At 33.6% G+C, this 11,893-nt stretch overlaps 1 protein-coding gene across 1 annotated transcript in view; it reads right to left on the minus strand.

The window, feature by feature from the left end:
- The window catches only part of LOC106469570, a 40,256-nt gene extending 35,098 nt beyond the window's left edge, over nt 1-5,158 (minus strand). The window contains exon 1 of the mRNA XM_022398127.1: nt 3,875-5,158. The gene's annotated coding sequence lies outside the window, so the exon portion shown is untranslated. The remainder of the gene's footprint in view (nt 1-3,874) is intronic.
- Nucleotides 5,159-11,893: the final 6,735 nt, after the last annotated feature.

The following is an 11,893-nucleotide window of genomic DNA, read 5'->3' on the forward strand; positions in this document are numbered from 1 at the left end:
TGAGCGTTTTTGCGTTTTTTACCACTATCTCACTTCCTATGGATGAATCTTCATTAAATTTGGTTTGGAAGTTCATTGGGTCCATGGGGAGATACATTTTAATTTTTAGTTCTGCATTTTGCGTTTTGCAGTTTTTATGGGCGTTTTTGTATTTTCTACCACTACTTCGCCCCCCTGTTGATGGATCTTCATCAAGGTTTCTATGAGTATAATATTTTTAAGTTAAAACTAGCATAATATTATGTCTTTATTTTCAGATATTATTTATTGTAACCATGTCATGTTTGTGTAGCTCATTTTATTGGGAAAGATTACTTTAGACGTGACACTGGTTAACTAATAGATGGTCCCTGTAAACTGCAATTAGATAACAATAAGTTTGTTGTTGTTGCTCAGAACATAAGAAAAAGTTCGTAATGGAACCGTAAAAAACGCGCAAGACATCTAGAATGAGATTTTTTTCTAAACATGAGCATAACATCGTGGGGAAAATAATTGGCTGCTTTGAAGAAAATTTAATGGATATTTTTGAAAGTTTTAATTCAAGCGAAAAATATAATGGATATCAATTATCTTTATTAAAAATCCAACGTAAATGTATTCTGAGTAAAATATGAAGTAACGATGATTGTTCGAGGTATAAAAGTCACGTGACGTTTACAGTCATGCATGTACCAATAGGTGATAAGAAGAGAATGTATTGCATCTTTAACCGTAACAACTGGTTAAAATTGGACATTTACGATTGTGTATATATCTCTGTGTAAATGTTCACTTTTTTCTGTTAAGAAAGGAAGCAATTTTATTATTTACCGAAGTAATAAGGAAGGGAGTGTTCAATAAGTAGCTTAATGGAAGCAAGATCATTCCCCCAAACTCATTGTTAATAATTCTGCACCCTTATTATATACCATATAAACCATAAAAAAAATATATTTGTCTATCTCTTTGTCCGTTGTCCAACTATTCCTAGGTCGCAGGTCCAATCTCAACCAAACTTTGTGGGATGATACCTTGGAACATAGAGCCCGTTAATGGCGGTTCATAACCTCCTCCACCCCATTATTTCTATTATTGAGCATTTATTATCTTTGACGTAAGTTAACGTTAATTACATTCATAGAGGACGCCACATTCTTGCACCAAACCAAAAGAAAAGTATTAAATTTTCTATTCACAGTATGAAATAGTCGACTCTTCGTTACTTAATATTTTGTTTCTTGACTTCTACAGCAATTTTAAATCACTCAGTCCTAATACACTTACAACCCTGTGGATCTTTTGTTGTTGTTGTTGTTATTAGTCATGATTAATCACGCCTTTTTTCTTCAATAAAGGTTTGTGAAAATACATTCTGGAAGGACATCAAATGAAAAAATCATGTAATATTTTCCACCACTTCACAGTTATTAGCTGCATCAACCTACTCCCACACAACAAAACTCACATGTCTTCGACTTTTAAATGATATTCCCTGTAAATTGATTTAAACTCTATATAATTAAACATCTTTAATTTTCAGCATAGGACTGGCGTAATGACAATTCCATCTGTTGGAAATATTTGCTCAACAAATTCCAGTATAATGAACTTCCCATATAAATACACTATATTACCAAAAATATTATAACATCAATCTCTAACCTAGTAATGGTTCACCCCTACCAAACGTGCATGAGAATCCCATGACGCACTATTATTGTGTTGTAAACTGCTTGTAAAGAGAATTTTCGCTATCTGCGGCTAGCCGTGCTTGATTTTGAAGTGATAGACTAGAGAAAGGGCTGCTAGTCAACAGCACCCACCGCCAATTCTTAGGCTACTCTCATTTGACCGAATTGTGGGATTTGATCGACACTGTTATAGCACACCCACGACACTAAAATGCGAAGCGCATTTTTGCGGTAACGGGACTAGAACCATAAATCCCAGATTCAAAGTCGAGACACGTTAACCACTTAGCCATGTCCGACCAGTGTTGTGAAATGAAACTTCACGACTTTTTGCAGACCACACCATCCATAGATATCCATGTTGCAGGATACAACAGAGTGTCTGCTGCCATTGTAATTGCTTATCACAGCAGTGAATGCATAATCTAGTTTCTCAAGAATGTGGAGACTTATCGTAGTTTAGACTTGATTTAGTAAAATTTAGATTATTAGTACTAATTTAAAAACCGTGAATTATACGATATATTTTGATTTCTATGGACACTGTCTGTATTGATAAAATTCTGAGCATGTATCATATCTTTATCAACATGATAATACCCCATGACATGATATGAGATCTCTGAGTGAATCTAAGTTAATCCGACACATTTGGTATCGGCTGATTGAAGGACAGAAGAGACAGACAGAAACAGAAATCTTCCTGCACTTGCAGCTACTTTGCAAATGGTTGGCTGGCAACTGTTAATTGCGGAGTGCAAACTGTCAAAAGATACCCATTGGTAAAACATTATATCTCCTTTTCAAGTCCTAATGCCCAAATACTTTTGGTAATATAGTGCATAACTTGGCATCTTTTTCTTTTTACTACACTATTTTTTTTCATAATTTGACAATTTTATTGGATTCCATATATAAAAGCTAATTTCTAATTTATTCTGAAACTTCAAAAGCAAAATTTGTAAGTACTGAAAACAAAATTTATTAATTTTGAAGTGATTTAGAAAAAACGGGTGCTCTTTCCCTACCTGATGAAACAACTGAGCTGAGTGGTTCAGAAACCATAGCGGTGATGACTAAAAAAAAACTTATATTTCAGTTCCAACTAAAGTTGTAAAGTAACTTTAAGAAAAGTTTCTATCATCTTCCAAGGTGACAAAAGGGACTGCCTTCCAGTAGAACCGCGGTATGTCTGTGGACTTATACTGCTAAAAACCGAGTTTCGATACCCGTGGTGGGCAGAGCACATATAGCCCTTTGTGTAGCTTTGTGGTTAATAACAAACAACAACAAAAGGAACCATATTTTTTATCAAATAAGATAACTCCGATATTCTGTTGAGAAGATAATATCAGATCGTTCCAAGACAAAGAGCTTTGGAAACTTCTTTGCAGATAAGTGAGATAAAAACACGTTCCACCAGGAATGGCCCAAACCACGTTATACACTTTACTTCTATGGTCTTTTAGAAGTACGTAAACTTGACATTACCCTACAATACACCATTAGTGCTACAGTTTTACCTTGCTGGACTCTCACTCGTTTCTTGATATCCATGTTAAAGTATTTCGAACATTAAGGGCTTACAATGAACAGTTCTTATATATGGCAGTACCTCACGAAGACTACTTGATGAGATTCAAGTGAATATTGTCACTAATATTTCCATTTCCTACATGTTGGTCAGAAGAAAACCTGAAGAAGATTTCAGGAACCATCCTCCTCTAATCTTCTCTACAAACCTAGCAATGTCTCGGCTGGAAAACAACCTTTCTGAGCAAACAGACCCATCTTTTCTCGGTTTTAAATTATATTTTCAAGGAAAGTGTAAAAAATGATGCCATTTTCATCTTCATTCACAAATTTCTACTCTGAAGCTGGTGACCCATTTGTTACACGAACACATTACTCAAACCTATTCGATAACTTTTTCATATGGACACATGATTGAAACATACTTAACAATTTAGTTTCTCACCTGAACTCATAACATCTAGAAATGAAATTCAGTTTGGAAACTGCTGAAGCTGGTATTGAAAAAAAAGACTCCCATTCCCGAACGTTACAAGGAAAACAAAACCTGTTCACAAAAATTATTTTGCAAGCCAACTAACATAAACCGTCTCGTTTACCTGATTCACTATGAGTTGAAAAGCGATATCATTGGCACTTTCAAAAACAAGCTCAATACATTCACTTACCGATTCTAAATGTTTCCAAGACGAACTGGTCCACTTCTCTTCTACGTTAAAAAATCAAACTTATTCCACGAAGAATGCAACAGTTTATTACTCTTCCAAATATTTCCAATATCGACTAAATCTCAGAGGCATTTTTTTCCAAATTTATCTTCTGCGCTTTTTCAAGTCTTCAAATCCATTTCCACCCTTAGAAAAAAGGTTCGTTAATACGAGGCCATCCAAAAATAGCACAAATAAAAAAATGTGCGTACAAAATCAACTGCACTTGTAAATCTTACATTGATGAAACAGGTAAACAATTACAGACTAGAGTCAACTAAAATAGAAACCGAACCAAACGTACTATCAGATACTATTGAAACTTTTATTTTTGCCTCTCTTTACGAAATTTCAGATTAGAAGAATAAATAAATAAAGGGATTTAAATCAGTATGTTCTGAATAACCCCATCTTCCGCCAACATTATCAACAAACAATACTTTCAACAACGCAGATCTGCTTTTTTTCTCCAGCCTGGTTCAACAATAATTCATGTAATCTTTGATTGGTTTTGCAATTCTACGCACTCCACATTCTTCAGCTCAGTTATTTCCGTCTTCCATTGTTTACCCTTCTATGACCTTTCTACTCTGAACTGATGAAGATATGTACAAGCAGTTCGAAACATCGTCTCTAGACTATACCACGAGTGGATGAAAGCATATCCTACTTAGTAGATATATACTGAGAAATTATTGCCTCTAAGTTACTATTTTAATGTCCACTTGACTTTTCTGAAATCATAGAAATATATTATTTGTGTTAGTTACTTTTTTTTTACTTGCTATCTAATTTACAACCATGTTAAGCCTTATACCTCAAAAAAATATTAAAATAGAAGGATCACTATGGAATTAGCCAACGTGATAATTACATATGTTTTAAGCACATAGATATTACTACATAACCAGCCAGTATGATAATCACCATATGACTTAACACGTAAACATCATTACTAAATCAATCATGTACTAAATAAACACATAATTCAAAACGTAAAGATTACTAGTTAGCAGCCAATGCCACACTTTGTTACAAGACGTAACATATAAACATCCTTACTTAATCTATGTTTTAATCACACATTACTTAAACTAGTCATTATTACAGTCAAACACAAAACGAATATTAATTAATAAGCTATTGTAACAACAGACACAAAACGACTACTAGTTGATAAGCTAATGTAACAATCAGCCACAAAATTTAATACATTTACTTCATAAGCTAATATACTAACCATACACACAGCTCAATACATATCGACTATTATTTTTGTATGGTTGATATACTACTTCATCACAGTCAATACATAAGGACTATTATTTTATGAAGTAGTATGTCAACCATATCCTTTAGTGTCGCCCCTGCGTTTTATTAATTTAAGAAGGCTAATTTAGACTAACTATTGCGAGTGAGTTCTGAGATAGTTCGTGTATACTTGTGCACACGTTGCTGTACAACAGTTGATAATTTAAGAAGTATGTTTATGCATCAGTAACTGAACGACGAGAGGTTCCAGGTTTTAACAGAGAAGATATTTTGTGTTTGTTAAGTATCTTCAAATACATAGTTGGTTTGTTGATTAATGAAGTAATAGTCCTTATGTATTAAACTTTGTGGCTGATTGGTACATTACCTTATGAAGTAATAGTCCTTATGTATTAAACTGTGTATGGTTGGTATATTACTTCATAAAAATAACAGTCCTTATGTATTGAGCTTTGTGTCATGAAACTATTCTAGCTATTTTTATAGCGGAAACCTATATCTCTTCATCTAAACTTGAGCATCCGAAGTTATCTCAGTTGCCTTGACAACAGACTACGAAAAGAGTGTTTGAGATATGATAACGTATCTGTATCACTCGTTCTATTTTTGCTCTTTTACGGTCACCTTTAACGGTAATTGTTCTCTTTAACGTCATAAGATTGCTACATTTGCAAGATATAAAGATTACACAACCACATTTTTTATCAGGTCCAACGCCAGCCTTTTGTGTGTGGGGTGGGGGGAGAATGATATTGGCTAGATAAAATATTGGGGGAGGGACTATGCTGTTGCCTCCCAGTGGTGCAGCGGTGGGCAGAACACAAATAGCCCATTGTGTAGCTTTGTGCTTATTTACAAACAGGCTATACCATGCCGTCAAGATGTATTAATCACCAGTGTGTTGGGCATACTACTTGGGGTGGCTATAGCCCAACAAGCTTTATAGAAATGTTATCGTGATGTTTCAAGTGTTATTTTCGTAGTCCATTTTCAAGGAAGTCAAGATAAAACCAAATAAAATTGGAACACCTAAATAATTTCTCTATTGCTACTTCTGTTGTCAGTATATTTTAAGATACCCTTTCTGTTAAATATGTCTTCATAATGATACATACGATCTACTTTTTTACGAACGATTTTAGATAGGTATCTCTGCATTCTTTTTTCAGTTTAATTATTTTCATTGTTATCTTTTGTGGCTCACACAGCTTTGTTAATTGGAAAATGTACGCCACACTTTACTTTATTTCTGATTTGTATTAAGGTATTTCCAACAAATGCCATACAAAATGCATCGAAATAACCGGAAAGGTAATAAAAAAAGAGGAGGCAATTTTTTTAAGGATCACAACTTAACAAGATTCATCGCTTTATTACTTGGGATTTAGTTTTATTTTGCTTAGGGACACCTATGATCTCAGCCATAGCTAGTTTTTATTACAAAACCAATGTTGTGATATTTATCTAACTCTGATAAATATCAGTTAAATTTTGAATTACAAACTTTTTTTTTGTAACGTTCACTACCGGTGGGGTCCACACACACTTCAGTATATTGAGTAATTTTATGCTTTTGCTTGTTATATCATTCAGTACAAAAAATGACCAAATACATAGGGGACGCCAGCAGTAATTAATTGAATTAATTACAATGTTGATGGTATTTTTTTGTTTAATTTCTTGTGTGACTCGTGTGTTATTTTAATTCTATAACCAGCTAAACCATGGACCCACAAGCAATGCGATAAGTATATTATACAGAAAAAGATCTATCTGAAAAGTATTAGTAATTTCATACTTGACTCTGGATTCTATATGAATGTTTGAAGTAAGCTCGAGCTGTTTCTCGCTTTTTCGATATTAGCTTTGTAATAGCTCATAAAACAAAACAAACAGTGAATGAGAAAGAAATCATCACCGAACTTCTGAGGTCTATAGTATACCAGCTCTAATACCAGTATACGGTCATGATCTTCTGGTTTCTTCATTCGTATTTGAAAATAACGTTCAGGACACAGATCGAATTATCTAAATACATTTTATTTTAAGCTTACAAGTAAGTGAAAAATTAACATACAGACGTTATTTGGTAGAAATATAACATCATATGCAAGCTAATCCCCTAGATTTAATTGCAATGTTTGTTTTAACTTTTCAGTATTTTCATGGCTAAAGAAACTGCTGGAGTAATATGTGTATATATTAAAATTTAACCGTTTCTTTAAGACGAGAATAACTTCTGTAGACAGAACGATCTGAATATTTATTACTTTTAGCAGGTAACAAAAGCACCTTGTTTTTATTGTTGGAAGAAAGTTCGTGTTCTTGTAATTTAACCACTTTTGTAAATAGTTTAGTGGATTACTCTCAGATTTAAAAAATAAATTCTCCATTTGACACAATGCAACAATATAGTTATATCCTCATTTATTTTCATCAACTGGACTAAATGAACATGTTTCACCACAACCTTCTCTCGAACAAATACAAAATATTAACAGCTTGCATCTATACAATTCCTAACATGAAACACTTGAATTAAACAAATATTGCATGCCAACAAACTGGAACTATCTCATTATTTAATCATCTGGATTTGTTTGCATACTGTTAAGGACAAAGCTACTCAATGGGCTATATGAGCTCTGACCACTTCGGACATCGAAACCGGATTTATAACGTCATCAGACTTGCCGAAACACCGAGGGGCTAATCATCTGGAATACAACTGTGTGAATGACTGGTATTTTCAAGCTAAACTGCACCTTATGAAACACATGGGCTAAATGATCTGGCTCAGATATAATTGATATTAACCCATGACACCCCTACACCCGTGTAAGACAGCGTAATACAGGCTTTAGACACCCTCTCACCCCATAGCGCTATGTAATTTTTGAATGGTCCCCGAATGATTGTACAATTTACGATCTATTATAGATGTTTATTATTGTCAACAATCAGTTTTATATTTTAAAAAAAACTACTTGTCACAAAATCAGTATTCGTAACAAAAACTGCCTAATCACAGGAATGGTGTAACAAGAATGCACCTGTCACAAGTTTTCCTAATTAGAACGTGGTGTTAAGGAAATGTCCAATAATTAAATGTTCGTAGCAAAATGTCCGGATCCCGACAGCGGGGTCTGCTAATAGGTTTCTCTCCCTCTGATCAGCATTCATAAATTAGCGATGGGATTACGACCGAAATGATCGTTAACAATTCGAAACAATTCATTTTATTCTTTGTAAATAGAAATGTAAGAAAAGTATATTTAATTATATATACAGATTGCCTGGTTGATTTTAATTAGATATACAGATTGTCTGGTTGATTTTAATTAGATATACAGATTGCCTGGTTGATTGTTAGTATCGCTCTAAGTACATAGTTCTGATTGGAAGTTAATATCAATTGTGTCTGACCCAATTTTGTTACTAGATTTAGTAAGAAGTAAAATGTTTCCTTTCCAATAGACACTATTAGTATCACATTTTTGGTGGTCAAGTACATACCTTAGCATACATGTAAAACCTGATTAAATAAATTATTATGCAAAAATTATACATATATATTATGTTTGCAAATGTCCAAGTTATTAAAGATGTTTTGAATTGAAATCCAAGTATGTTAGACTACAATAAATGTTTTGTAGACCTGAATCGTTTTCACTGTAATTTATGTTTTATGCAACACTGTTAAAAAAAAAAACTTGTAACGATGTGACGGTAACTTGGATGCCTTGTTTGTTTGAAGTTAAGTATCGAAACCCGGTTTCTAGCGTTGTAAGTCCGCAGACATACCGCTGTGCCACTGGAGGCTGCCGTAACGAAATGTTTTTCGTAACAAAAAGTCCATGTTACAAGCTATCCGTAACAAAATGTCCCAGACTTCCGCTGTCTATACACCTATTTTAAGAAAATCGAATTGCGAGATTGACATTCACGATTATAATGATTTCACAGCTGAAAGTGCGTAGCATGTTCAGTGGCATGTTGTGTATTAAACTATGGATCTTCTGACCTGCAGCCTGGCACGTTTACTACTAAGTCAAACCTGGTCAGCAACTGATTAAAAAAAATGTTAGGCGTGTACTTCCATTTTTTGATAATTACATACATAAAATAATTATGCTATGATTAAAATGGTATCACAGCAGAATAATCTTCTTATAGAGATGAATACATTTGTTGAAGTTGCCTTAGATTTTAATGTCCAAAGTCTGTTGTACAGTTGTACATTGTATGCTAAGCTACTTTTGAGTTCAGTATTGTTTGTAATTAAGCACAAAGCTACACAATGGGCTATCTGTGCTCTGCCCACCACGGGTATCGAAACCCGGATTCTAGCGTTGTAAGTCCGCAGACATACCGCTGTGCCACTGAGGGGCAATGAGTTTAGAAACGAGACTATAAATATCTGGACCAGGACTGGCGAACCTTTTTGAGAGAGAGTGTACCCAAATTGTCGATAATTTTCGAAAAAATTCTTTCGCGTGCCCATGGAAATTTTGAGCAGCAAAATTACTGTTATTATCACTAATTTTATGTGTTATAAACATTTTATATATGATTATTATATTATATATTTAATTAATTATGGATATATACAATCTCTACGCCTTCACACACATATATATATATTGGTCGGATACAAAAAAACTTGGAACAACAGTGAATTCCGCATGCCAAGTGCTTCATATAATACTCTCCATAGTTTAATTTACATCGAGTACAAGAAAAAAAAAAAGTGAAACGTGACGCATCACATCATATTATAGTCATTCAGTGTCCAAAGCTCGCTCTCTGTGTGTCGCTGGAGCCTTAATTTCTTGTTCAGTTTTGTATTTAGCAGTTTTTGTAAAAGACATCGGCTGCCATATGGTAATTTTTGTAATGTTCCTTGCATATTTCAGTTGGAGATAGTTAGATACTGATTACTCTTGAAAGAATTGAACAATTGTAGCACAAACCTGCCCAATCGTCTTTCTCCTCGGTCAGACACAAGTAGTTGGCAGTTAAAGTTTTTTCCTAGTGTAAGACATGTTTCCTTTGGATTGCTACTGTCGACAAGATAAATAAACAATTGGGAATTGAAAACCTGCAAATAGGGATCGCAAAAAGAAAAGTAAGAAAACAAGGCTGGAGATGCTGTAGACATTATTTACCCAAACTACAAACCCATATTTTGGCTCCAATTACATTTGATTAAGTCAAAATAAGGATTTGTAGTTTGAGTAAATAATGTCCACAGTATCTTCAGCCTTGTTTGCTTACTTTTTTATTATCCCTATTCGCAGGATTTTAAATTCCCAATTTCTTATTTATCTTGTTTGCTGGCTTTTTTTTATGTTCAAACAACAAAGATAAAATAATAACGAAAACAAATATAGTTTTTCATGGAAATACAAAATAGTTAACTTTAAAAGGAAAAGTGTGGGCAAGAACCTCAGTACTTGTCTTACTTAAATCCCACAGTCAGTTGTGGGCAAGGTAGTTATCCCTAAAATTATAAGTATCCAGTATGATTGAAAAGATGTAAAATCACCTGTAAAGATAGCTGTCGACAAAAAACACCTTAGTTTTGTATTTTAAAAGTAATCAACCTCCACCTATAGTCTATTATTACAAAATAATAAGAACTATAGTTTTATGTTCTCAGAGTTTACATCATCCTCTTTACTAACATGGATGTATTTATGTCCATATTAATTAACTAATACATAAAACATGCTAGTTACAAAACTCCTATTTATTATTTTGACAATAGGACTATTAAACAATATATATATACACAGCCATAAAAACTAAAACGTTATATGAGAAGATGAAAGGGTGATTTAATGTGTTTCAACATCAGAGGTGTGGTTGTTCAGGGGTAAAATAATGTTATTTAATTTGTGTAACTTCAAGTTCTAACTACGAAATTTTCAAACCCATATTTTTGCGAATTGGAATAACCGCCTTATTTGCCTTATTTGTTTGTTCGTTATTAAAGACAAAGCTATACAATTGGCTATCTGAGATATATCCATGGTGAGCATAGAATCCAGGTTTTTAGCGTTATAAGCCTTCATATTTACTCCCGGGCTACCGGGGAAAAGGCTGGGGTGGGGTGGGGATACCCGCCCCAAACGTAATATCAGCAGTTTTGTCAAGACCATAACTGGGGCAGTCGGAAATCATAAGTAACTATTGCTATCCCAAAAATAAAATTTTCAGTTTACTAAATTATTATTGATATTGTAACTTGATTTCAAAAGTTTGTATTCAAATATGATAATCTCAGATTAGATGTAACTAAAAAGTACAGTTAAAAATTAAACAGAAACAAGCTGATAACTAGGAAACGTGATGTCTACAACATATAGACACGATCTACCAATACATACTCTTTCTATGAGATCACTCAGGTATCCGAAGTTGTAACACCCTTATTGCACACTTGCAATGATAAAGAGAGAGAGTCACTTGAGATATCCATCAATACAAGTGTTCGATTCTATGATAGGCTCAAATAAAGCTGAACAGGCGGATGTAATATTACTTGTGGAATGTAGAAATTTCTTTCTATCTTGTTTCAGTGTTCAAATAATGAAACATGGTGATGTAATACTTATACTTTACTCTTAATTTTAAGAATTGAAATTTCATCACCATAAATCCATATCAGTTTTTTTTTGTGTGGGATACATACATATATATATA

Source organism: Limulus polyphemus, unplaced genomic scaffold, assembly GCF_000517525.1.
Source record: "Limulus polyphemus unplaced genomic scaffold, Limulus_polyphemus-2.1.2 Scaffold3550, whole genome shotgun sequence".
NCBI classification, from domain to species: domain Eukaryota; kingdom Metazoa; phylum Arthropoda; class Merostomata; order Xiphosura; family Limulidae; genus Limulus; species Limulus polyphemus.